This window comes from Pteropus vampyrus, unplaced genomic scaffold (assembly GCF_000151845.1).
Source record: "Pteropus vampyrus isolate Shadow unplaced genomic scaffold, Pvam_2.0 Scaffold2, whole genome shotgun sequence".
In the NCBI taxonomy this organism is placed as follows: domain Eukaryota; kingdom Metazoa; phylum Chordata; class Mammalia; order Chiroptera; family Pteropodidae; genus Pteropus; species Pteropus vampyrus.
This window is the reverse complement of record NW_011888783.1, coordinates 31,746,156-31,756,578: the sequence shown is the minus strand read 5'-3', so window position 1 is coordinate 31,756,578 and position 10,423 is coordinate 31,746,156. Positions and strand designations below refer to the sequence as shown.

General features: G+C 32.0%; 1 protein-coding gene across 2 annotated transcripts in view; it reads left to right on the top strand.

Moving 5' to 3' along the window:
- The window catches only part of GALNT13 (polypeptide N-acetylgalactosaminyltransferase 13), a 448,686-nt gene that overhangs the window by 25,385 nt on the left and 412,878 nt on the right, over nucleotides 1-10,423 (top strand). For both annotated transcript variants that reach the window (XM_011359276.1, XM_011359287.1), the window contains one exon: nucleotides 7,560-7,630. The gene's annotated coding sequence lies outside the window, so the exon portion shown is untranslated. The remainder of the gene's footprint in view (nucleotides 1-7,559; nucleotides 7,631-10,423) is intronic.

Here is a 10,423-nt window from a genome sequence, read left to right as displayed (position 1 = left end):
GACATTTTAAAAGGTAATTAAACTCAACATGTTTAATACCAAGAATGTATAAAATCAATTCAATATGAAGAGCCAGTACCAAATTCAGACACAGGCACAAAACTATGACTGACTACAGTGATTGCACAATATAACCTGATTGTGGTGTTGTTAACATATGAATTTGTGTGCATATGTTTTAATAAAATATAGTTTTAAAAGGCTTAGTAGCCTCATGCTATTTAATCCAGCAATTTCCCTTCTGGGTATTTTATCCTAAAGAAACAATCATGCTGTGGCAGAAGATATTTATAAAAGGATCTCTTTAGTGTTTTTAGTCATTTTGCTCACAGATATTTGATAACAAGTTATATATGAAAAAATACAAAATAAAATGATAGCATGTTTTATGGGATATCAATCACCGAAATGATTTAACTTTTTTATGAGAAACAAAATATTGCCACAAAAATAAATTCACAAATAAAAAGAGGATCTAATTATAGAATAGTTTATATGGTATAACTCTTTAATAGTTTGGAAATAAACACAGAATAGTTATACATGAAATATATTGCTTTAGGAATTGAGTGATTTTATTTTTTTTTGAATTTTTTAAAAAGGAATTACCAGTGAAATGGTAATTTTCATTTAGAAAAACAGTTATATAAGGAAAAACCACTTACATTGATAAACTTTAATGATAATTTTTTCTTTGTTTATTTTTCTTTAATTGTTGACTAATTTTTTGTGAATATCATTTTATTATTTAACTCTACATTGCTAAATTTGCTAAATATAATATTGTTTGTGGTTTATTTAAAAACCCAAAACTTGATTTCACATTAATTTTCATTCTTTTGTATTTTATAGATTTCACATGCATATATAAATTATAAACAAATATGTAATATCTTTAATTTAAATATATGCATACTTAATATATAAGTATATACATTATCTATAAAAATATGATATATAAAATCCAGGAGATATACAAATATATATAAATAAATGTATATGAATATGTATTTATATACATAAATATCATTTGGGATTTCTTGTTACCTTAGTTGTTCAAAAACGTTGAACAATGATTGATTTATTTTTTTACTTTTTTCTTGATTTAAATATACTTCATTGATCTATTTTTTTGTGTTCTCAACATATCTCAATGAAAGTAAAAATTTGTTTCTATCTTTATACTCTAATTTTAAATTTTCATATAATTTCAAACATACAGAAAAGTTACAATTATTGTACTTAAGAATCTTGAATATACTCTGTCCAGATTTATTAGTTGTTTACATTTTCCCCTTTTTCCTGATTATTTTTATTCTTTCTCTTTCATTCTCTCCTTATAGGTATGTATGTATATATGTATGTATGTATATGTATAATAATATAATTATATCCATACTAATACATATGTATATAGGTACATACATACAATTTCCTCCTACATCATTTTAGAATAAGTTGCAGATATCATTTTCTTTATTTGAAGTATGTTTTGTATGTATTTCCTAAGAATAGGGATAGTATCCTATATAGACAGTACAATTATGGAAATTAAGAAGTTCATTATTAATAAAATACTATTGTGTAACTCACAGTGCATTAAGGATCACACACAGGTTTGGCTGTCATATCTTTGAAACTTCCTGTAATCTGGAACATTTCCTAAGTCTTTAATGACTTTGAATTTGAAGAGGTCAGGCCAGATATTTTCCAAATTTCCTAAATTTGAGTTCTGCCCAGATAATTCTAAGACTTTTCTCAATTTGAGTTTGCCTCATATTTCCTAATGATTGATTCAGGTTATGCATTCTTGGCAGATACACCATAAAAGTGATGTTGTGTCCTTCTAAGTGCATTATACTTGGAGGCACATTATGTGTATTTGTTCTATTATTGATTATCTTTGGTCATTTAGTTAAGGTGCTCTCTGCCAAGTTCTTTATTGAAAGTTTCTATTTTTCCTATTGTAATTAGTAGATGATTTGTGAGACGATACTTTAAGACTATGGAGAGATCTTGTTTGCGATCACACTTTCATCTACAAGTGCTAATCCACAGGTGTTTTCTTGATTAAATCAGTTAACTATAATGTTTGCCTAATGGTGATTTTCTAACTTTATTGATACATCTATATTTTAGTTGGCATTTTATGCAAAGGAAGTTTTTCCTTCTTTCTTATATACTTCATTTCTTTACATTTTATTTTCTGCAATAAAGTTTAATTTTTTATAATTATTTATTTTGATTTTCCAGTTGTCCCAGGTTTGACAAGTGAGAGCTTCTTATAGCTGGGGCCTATGTCCTTTTAACACAACCTCGTCATTTTTAAATGCTTTACTTCTCCCCCAGAAAACAATGTCACCTTGAATTCCATAGTGTTGTTTCTTTTCTGTGTCTGTGTTCTAATATGTCAAGATAGTTTTTTCAATATTTTCATAGGTTCAGTGAACTTTCTGAGAGTAAGTTTTGTGTCATAGGACCTTTGTTTTCCTCTTTTCTCTTCATTGCAATTTTTCTGGACTCCTTAGATCTCTATAATACATTTAGTGGGAGCTTGAAAGATAGCTCTGTTAGAAATTGGTATTTAATTTTCTGTTTACAGATAACAACATTTTTATTATTCTCCAACTTCCAGTTATGCTGAAGATTTGGGTTTTTTGTTTGTTTTGTTTTTGTATTTGTTGGCAGTATATATTTTGCTCAATGTGTGAAGTGTTTCAGATTTAGGTGGCTGTGATGACTACAATTACCCAGAATTCCAGGTCCATATTTTTTTATTATAATTTTCCCCCAGCTTTATTGAAAAATAAGACAATTAGTTGCTCATATTTACATTGTACATTTCAATGAATTTTTTCAATTATAGTTGGCATACAATAATATATTATAGTTTCAGTTGTACAGCCTGGAGATAAGAGCTCAAGTGATCACCCCACCAATACTAGTACCCCTTTCCCCCTTACATATTTAACATTATTAACTATTTTCCTTATGCTACACTTTATATCTCCATGACTATTTTGTAACTATCCACTTGTACTTCTTAATTTCTTTGCCCTTTTTCATCATCCTCTCTGTATCTATGAGTTTGTTTCCATTTTTGTTGTTATTGTTGTTTATTTAGTCCTTTGGATTCCACATGAAATCATGTGGAATTTATCTTTCTCTATCTGACTTACTTCATTCAGCACTATACCCTCTAGGACTATCAAGGCAATATCTTTTTCCATCCCCTTTCTTTTAGTGTGTGTGTGTGTGTGTGTGTGTGTGTGTGTGTGTCTTTTAATCTGAAGTGAGTCTCTTTAGGCAACATATGTAAGGGTCTTATTTTCTTATCCAGTCAGCCACTCTATCCTTTGGTTGGAGCACTTAATTCTTTTCCACTTGAGGTAGTCGTTGATAGATATGTAGTTATTACCATTTTTTATTCATGATTTTGATACATGTCTTTTCTTCTTAAAGAAGTTCTTCCAACATTTCCTGTAATAGTGGTTTGGTGGTGATGAATTCCTTTAGCTTATTTTTGTCTGGGGAGCTCTTTATCTGTCCTTTGACTCTAAACGACAGCTTTGCTTGGTAAAGTTTTCTTGGTTGTAGATCCTGGGTTTTCATCATGTCAAATATTTTGTGCCAAGCCCTTTTGTCCTACAAAGTTTCTTTTGAGAAATCAGCTGCCAGTCTTATGGGTGTGCCCTTGATAACGAACTGCCTTTTTTTTTTTTTTTCTGCTTTTAAGATTCTCTCTTTGTATTTAACCTTTGGCATTTTAATTATGATGTGCCTTGGTGTGTGTGTCTTTGGGTTCCTCTTTCTTGGGACTCTCTGAGTTTCTGGAGTTGTATGTCTATGTCTTTCACCAGGTTAGGGAAGTTTTCCATCATTATTTCTTCAAATAGCTTTTCAACTTCTTGTTCTCCCTCTGCTCCTTCAGGTACCCCTATTACATGGATGTTTTTACACTTAATTTTGTCCCAAAGGCTCCTTAAAATATTATTATATTCTTGGCTTCTTTTTTCTTGCCTTTCCGATCGGGTGTCTTTGGCTTCCCAATCCCCTAGATTGGTGATTCGATCTTCTTCATCCACTCTGTTAATTCCCTCTAATATATTCTTCGTCTCAGATAATGTATTCTTCATTTCTGACGGGTTCTCTTTTAGAATTTCCATTTCCATTTTTATGTTTTTTATCTCTTCATTAAAGTTCTCCCTGAATTCATCTATACTTCCCCTAAATCCATTGAGCAATTTATAACCAGTGTTTTGAACTCTGCATCTGTTAGATTGCTTGACTCCATTATTCCTGGATCTCTATTCTGTTTTCTCATATGATTTCTGCTTCTTTGTATTCCCACTTTGGCTGCCTTTTGGTGTCTGTTTCTATGTACTAGGCAAAGCTCCTAAGTCTCCTGGTCTTATTAGCGTGGCTTTGTGTAGTAGGTGTCCAGAAGCACAATCCTGAGAGGGGTTCAGCAGCAGCAGCTCAATTTCATCCCCAGCCTGTGTCCCTCCAGGGCCACCTGTTCAGATTCAGCAGCCATCCACAAATACTCTACTTATAGTTGCCTCAAGAAGCCATGCCGGAAACCAAGGTCAACTGCCACCAGTGTGGGTCTTAGAACTTGCTCAGCAAGTAGCACGAGACTTGTGGAGGACACAACTAGATGTGGCTTGGGTAGGATCGAGAGTTGGGGGAGGTGAGTTTCAGGGAATCCTTGGGCAGAGCAACCTCTGTTTCCAGTTTGGTGATGTCTCAGTTATGGCAGCCCTGTGTCCACACACAGGGAGCGGGAAGGGTTCAACAGAGGAGCAGTAGATACCACCAGCTCTTCTTCATGGTATAAAGCCTCATCTCCAGCACTTGCTCTGACAACCCACCCCCTCCAGCAGCCAACCAGGTGCTAATGCTCAGACCAAGCTAGTCCATTACCTGAATGTCCGGTCACAGACATGGCCCCTTTAAGAGGTGTCTGCAGCTGCCATAGCCTCTGCCCCACTAAGCCACTTGGCACTGGGGTAGCCTCGTGTCTTTGTCTCTTCTTAAGTCCTGTTGCAGGGTGTTTTCTTATTTCTTTCTGCAGCTATAGAGCTTCTGTTTATCTAGACCCCAGGCAACTCTGTTTGCTGTTTCCTCCATGTTTCCATCACAACTTCGATGTGGTCGCAAGAGTACATGAACAAAGTCACTGTCATCTACGCCATTTTGTTCAGTCTCCCAGGTTTACATTTTTAAAACATTCTACAGAACATATTAATATTTCAACTTATTTGCAAAATGCCATGATGTAACCAGAATGTGTGGATTGCATAGCTTTACCTTTAGTGGTCACTGTTCTCTTAATCCAGTTTATTTAGTTTAATTGCAGGGTTTTTTTTTTTTTTTCTCTATCATATTTTCAAATGACACACATTAGTTCAGGAAGTCTCTGAAAGATGTATCTGTGGTAAATATAAAATTACTATTTGAGTAACTAATTTTCTTGATTTGTACCAATTAATTGTGTTTGTAAATATCTTCCTTAGCTTTAAAATTATCAAATATATTTTAAACAAATGGAAATTCAGGTCCATGAAATTTTAGAACATGATATAGATTAAAATAAAGTAACTAATCAGTAACACCTGATTATGAGAATCCAGTGAAATATAGTTATATGCAGTTGCTTCAACTAATTGAAATAAGCTTTTTGAGCATAATCGAGGAAAGTCATTCCTCCAGGTTCACAGCAAAGAGATCTGGTTGTAGTTGGTAGGTAAGGATAAGAAAGAAAACACGCCAGTGTTTGAAAATGGCAGAGTAGAAGACAGCTTGCAAAAGTAGGAAACAGGTGAGTGCAGAAAGTGCGTTCCTTCCAAAAAGGGGCAACCATGTCTGTATCCTCTGGAGGCTGTGAGTTCAGCCTTACAAAATCTTTGCTTTTTCGAAAGAGCCAGAAGTGAGGATTTGTATGAGATATCACCCATTTTTTAATATTTAAAAAATATTTTTAATTTTGTGGTTTAGAATAAACAATGTCAGTAAGCCAGATTTGGTTATTACATCCCAAATACAATGGATACAATGAGGGAATAACAGGTGTTGTAGTGAGAAGTCATCTGCATCAGAAAAGCTGGTTTGGAGCCCAGGATCACTTCTCAGTTGTGTCAAATTGGGCAATTCACATAAAGTTAGTTAATAATAGTATTAATTTTAGTTCTCTTGACTATGCTAAAGTACAAAGAAACATACAGATCTACTCATTGTTACATTATAATTCTATTGAAATTATATATGAATGAATTTGCATCTTTGATTAAGCTATAAATTTTAAACTTAGAAAAATGAAATTTATAAAATACATAGTTCCTTAAGAATTTTATGATTCACTTATGACATTTAATTATAAACTTGCCAAGTATATCTAATTTCCTGTTATTTGAGAGGCTCTGTGTTGACCATTAGTAAAATCATTCATTCCTGTACCAGGTAGAGGCCAATGCTATCCTCTTGTCTTTCACATGCTAGAGGAAGATAAATTAGACATTCAGCTCAATGCTTGTTCTTGTTGAAATGCTGACTTTGTTACAGTTTGTTTTGGTGAACACAAAAGCACACCTCCTGTATTAGTAAACTGGTATCTCTGCTTAGTACTGTAAAGAAAAAATTCTCTGGGCAGAAATTCTGTTGTTTGCTGAGAACTAATGTTACACTAAAGATGCTTGCTACTTATGGGGATTTTATTTGTATTGTCTATAGTGTGTTTCATCCATCTGAAACAACCCATTGTGCTTTAAATTATTTTAATTATCATTAGGTTATGTTTTGTTTCTTTGACAGTTCTTTTACAAAAAATATACCCTATAGCATAAAATCCATTTAAATTGAGCTCTTTTGAGCTTTAAAATTAAGATGCTCTTCCCAACACCCCTCTTTGAAAACAAATAATTAATAAAATCTCATTAAATAACTTTCTCCTTATAATCACATTGACTTTTTGAAAAAAAAGAAAGTGGATATTTGTGTATTTTTGTGAGGTGTGAAAGTGCCATACCTACATTTTTCTCAGTGGGTGATCTTCAATTGAAATTGACATGCAATTACAAAGTGAATTAATGCAATTCTCTGGATAAATCACGCCAAATTATCTTCTGAGTCAGAGATCTTCAAATATCAGACAAAACTATGTTTTAAAAACTTGAATTATTTTAATAACCACCTCAAATCTCCAACTAAATTTATTTACAAACATCTCATATTATTAAATTGTCTTCATGTCATTCTGTCATGTTCTGGGGGCACTGTGTTTCCTGTATATAATTCTAAGCCAATGTGCAGACTCTTCTTACCTCTTACTGAAGGATGTCCTCCTTGACTCATGTTTAGAATATTTTCATATAGTTGAGAATATTTCTCTTCATCAGTGATTATATTTTGCAAGGTGTATAACTTATATTTCGCAAAACTTTATTTCAGTATGTTAAAGTATGTAGTGTTTAAATGTGTGTTGGTCTAGATTAGTTTTTCTGTGACCTTGGCAAATTGCTTATTCTTTTGATTTTTTTTTTTTTTTTTGCTTTTCACAGATGCATTTTGTAGGAGTATTTTGAAGATGAATGTTTGCAAATCATTTTGAAATTGCCAAGCACTACATATAGTAAGTAATATATATTTTTATTTTTCCACTCAATTGCAGTCATGCTGAATGAATTTGGCAGACAGTCATAAAAGAACACATTTCTATTTACAGTTCTTGATATTTGTGAATGTTGAGGAAAAATGTATATAAAATATAAAAATTTGATGAGCTATTTGCTAGTCTGAATTAAGTTGTATAGTTTCAAGATTTCTAATGACTGATTTCTTGTTTTATGTACATAACTTGCACATAATATTTCTCACTTGATATTTAAGTAAGATTATTTTCCTCTGATTCATAAGTTGAGAAGAATGAAGAAAAAATTAATATTATTTTAGCCAGTGTTGATATGGAAGTTTTAAAAAGGAGTATTGAATTAAGTATCAAGATTTGCTGAGTATTAAGATTTGCTATATATCAGGCAATTTATATGTGGTGACTTTAATTTTTCCCAAAATATTTTAAGTTCATTTTTTAATTTCCATTTTATAAGTAAGAAAACTGAGACCCAAATAGTTTTAATACTTTGCTCAATATCTATTCAAAGTGATGAATCTTGGCTTTGAACATAAGACCTTTCAAAAAATTGCCTCCACCAAAATTTAGAAAAAATTAAACAACTTTTATTTTAGAGCCTGAATATTTTTGATTTTAAACATATTATGATCATTTCTTTGGATTTTTGTTTTACTTGAACATTATCCTGAAAATGTTATAGCTTTTCTTTTTTTTGTACTGTCCAACATGTCATTGCTTTCATTTCAAATGATGCTTTTCAATTTCTTTCTTGAACTGCTTTGAACTAGTAGGAAATAGGTGATATGTAGCTTCCTGAAAGGTTTATAAATCATCTAATTATTCTTTGATAAAAATGTTTTGAATTAGAGTTCTGAATTTTTCCAAGAACCCTTTTTCATTCATTAAAAACACAATTAAATGCCATTTTATTATTTTAGCATTGTAAGAGGTTATAGAAGCATAGATTCCTAACCTCCACGTGCTCAAATTCCTTGTCTGATGAAGGACAATTATAAAATAAAATTTCAAAAAATGTAGAATTAATTATGGCAGCATTGATGTTTGTACATTGTCTCCCAATATGACTTCGTCAGTGAAGTGTAGTATTTTAAAAATGCAGTGAAGTGTAGTATTTTAAAAATTCAGACTCTGGATTCAGACCTCCTAGCTTTAAGTCCTAAAAGTATTACTTACTAGCTGTGTAACTTTGAATAAAGTATTTAATGTTTCTTTGAAGTAGATATAAGATTAAGAACTACTTCATTTGTGGCAAGTGAGATAATACATGTAAAGTATAGCACAGTTCCATATACAGAGTATGTGGTCAATAAACGTTAGTGGTTTTTAAATTGGAAGTGATTTATTTAGCCATTTCAATGCAAGTGTGTTTATTAATGAGCATCATGAATTCATAATCATGTCATATAAAGTACATAACAAAGGTATTCAGTGAATACTCTTCATTTACATGTTCAAAAGAAAACTAAACTTCAGCCTTCTTTGTCTACAGAGCAAGATGAGTTTAGTAGACACTTTTACTTCTTTGAACTTTGAGTGAAGAAACAAACTATTTTGTTAAACATCAAGTATATATACAGTATATAAAATTAGAATACATATATATCCTATTGTGTGTTGACTGTACGTAAGCTGAAAGTGTGTTGTGTGCTTTTTGGAGAAAAGAGGGGGCAGTTGTGAAATGCTTATGGAGTCTGAAATGCTTATTTTAATGGAGACAGGGCAGACATAAACAAAAAGTAAATAGTTGAAATGATTGTCAAATAATTTGATAAAACAACCTCATCCAATCTTTTATTAAATGATTTATAGAAATTGAGGGGTGTGGAGAAGAAAATATTTATTAGGTATTTACTCCCTCTTATGCACTTTACATTCAACATCTAGTTATTCTAAGCAATAATATCATGAAACAGATGTGTTATTATCTCCATTTTTCATATGAGGAAACTGTAGCGCAGTTTAAATCTGTCATGGGAGTGAAATTTGAGGTTGATCTAATTCTAAAGTTTCTTTCTTTAATCTCTTGACCTGGGTCTTGAGCACTGAAATTCTGTTGATCTTTCTTTTATTTGCAAAATAACATTGCCCTAACCTCAGATCATAACATATGAAGTCTTTAGTAAATAAGTAGTTGATGATTGAATTTCAATTAAAACAAATGAGTTGCTTTAAATAGAGTGTTGTTAGGATCACTCAGCAATCCCAAACTAAATTGCCTTGAAAAATGCTGTTCGAGTAAAGAAAATTTAAAAAATAAAAAAGGTAATTCCCTAAGGATGAAGACCTTATTTTATTTCTATTAGTCTTACTTCTCAGAATTTGAAGTGCCTGACCACACCTTTCTCTTGCAGGACTTCAGCTGCTTTATGCAAGTTTGGAGAAGTTTGGAATGTAGAGCTCACATTGACTTACTCGTTCTCCTCTTTATTGCTCATTTTCAGGTGTGTTGGAGTTCAGGGGCATCCTCGACAATACTTTGGCCACACTTTCTCTTTTCACCCCTTTGTTGATCTTCATCTTCTCCCATTTCAGTCACTCATTGATCCTAGTCTCTTTCCACATCACTTCTTGAAACAAATCATCAGCAACATTTTACCTGAGGGATATTTTCAAACTTACTATAAAATATTATTGCTCTACAAATGAATGGGTCAAGTCTTTTGCATTCCTACACTACTCTTTGTTTTGAGAGTTCAGGATTCATAGAATGCTTATATTTTCCATTTCCAGGTTTGGTTTCTAAGAGACAAAGCTAGTGATTACATTTAGTAA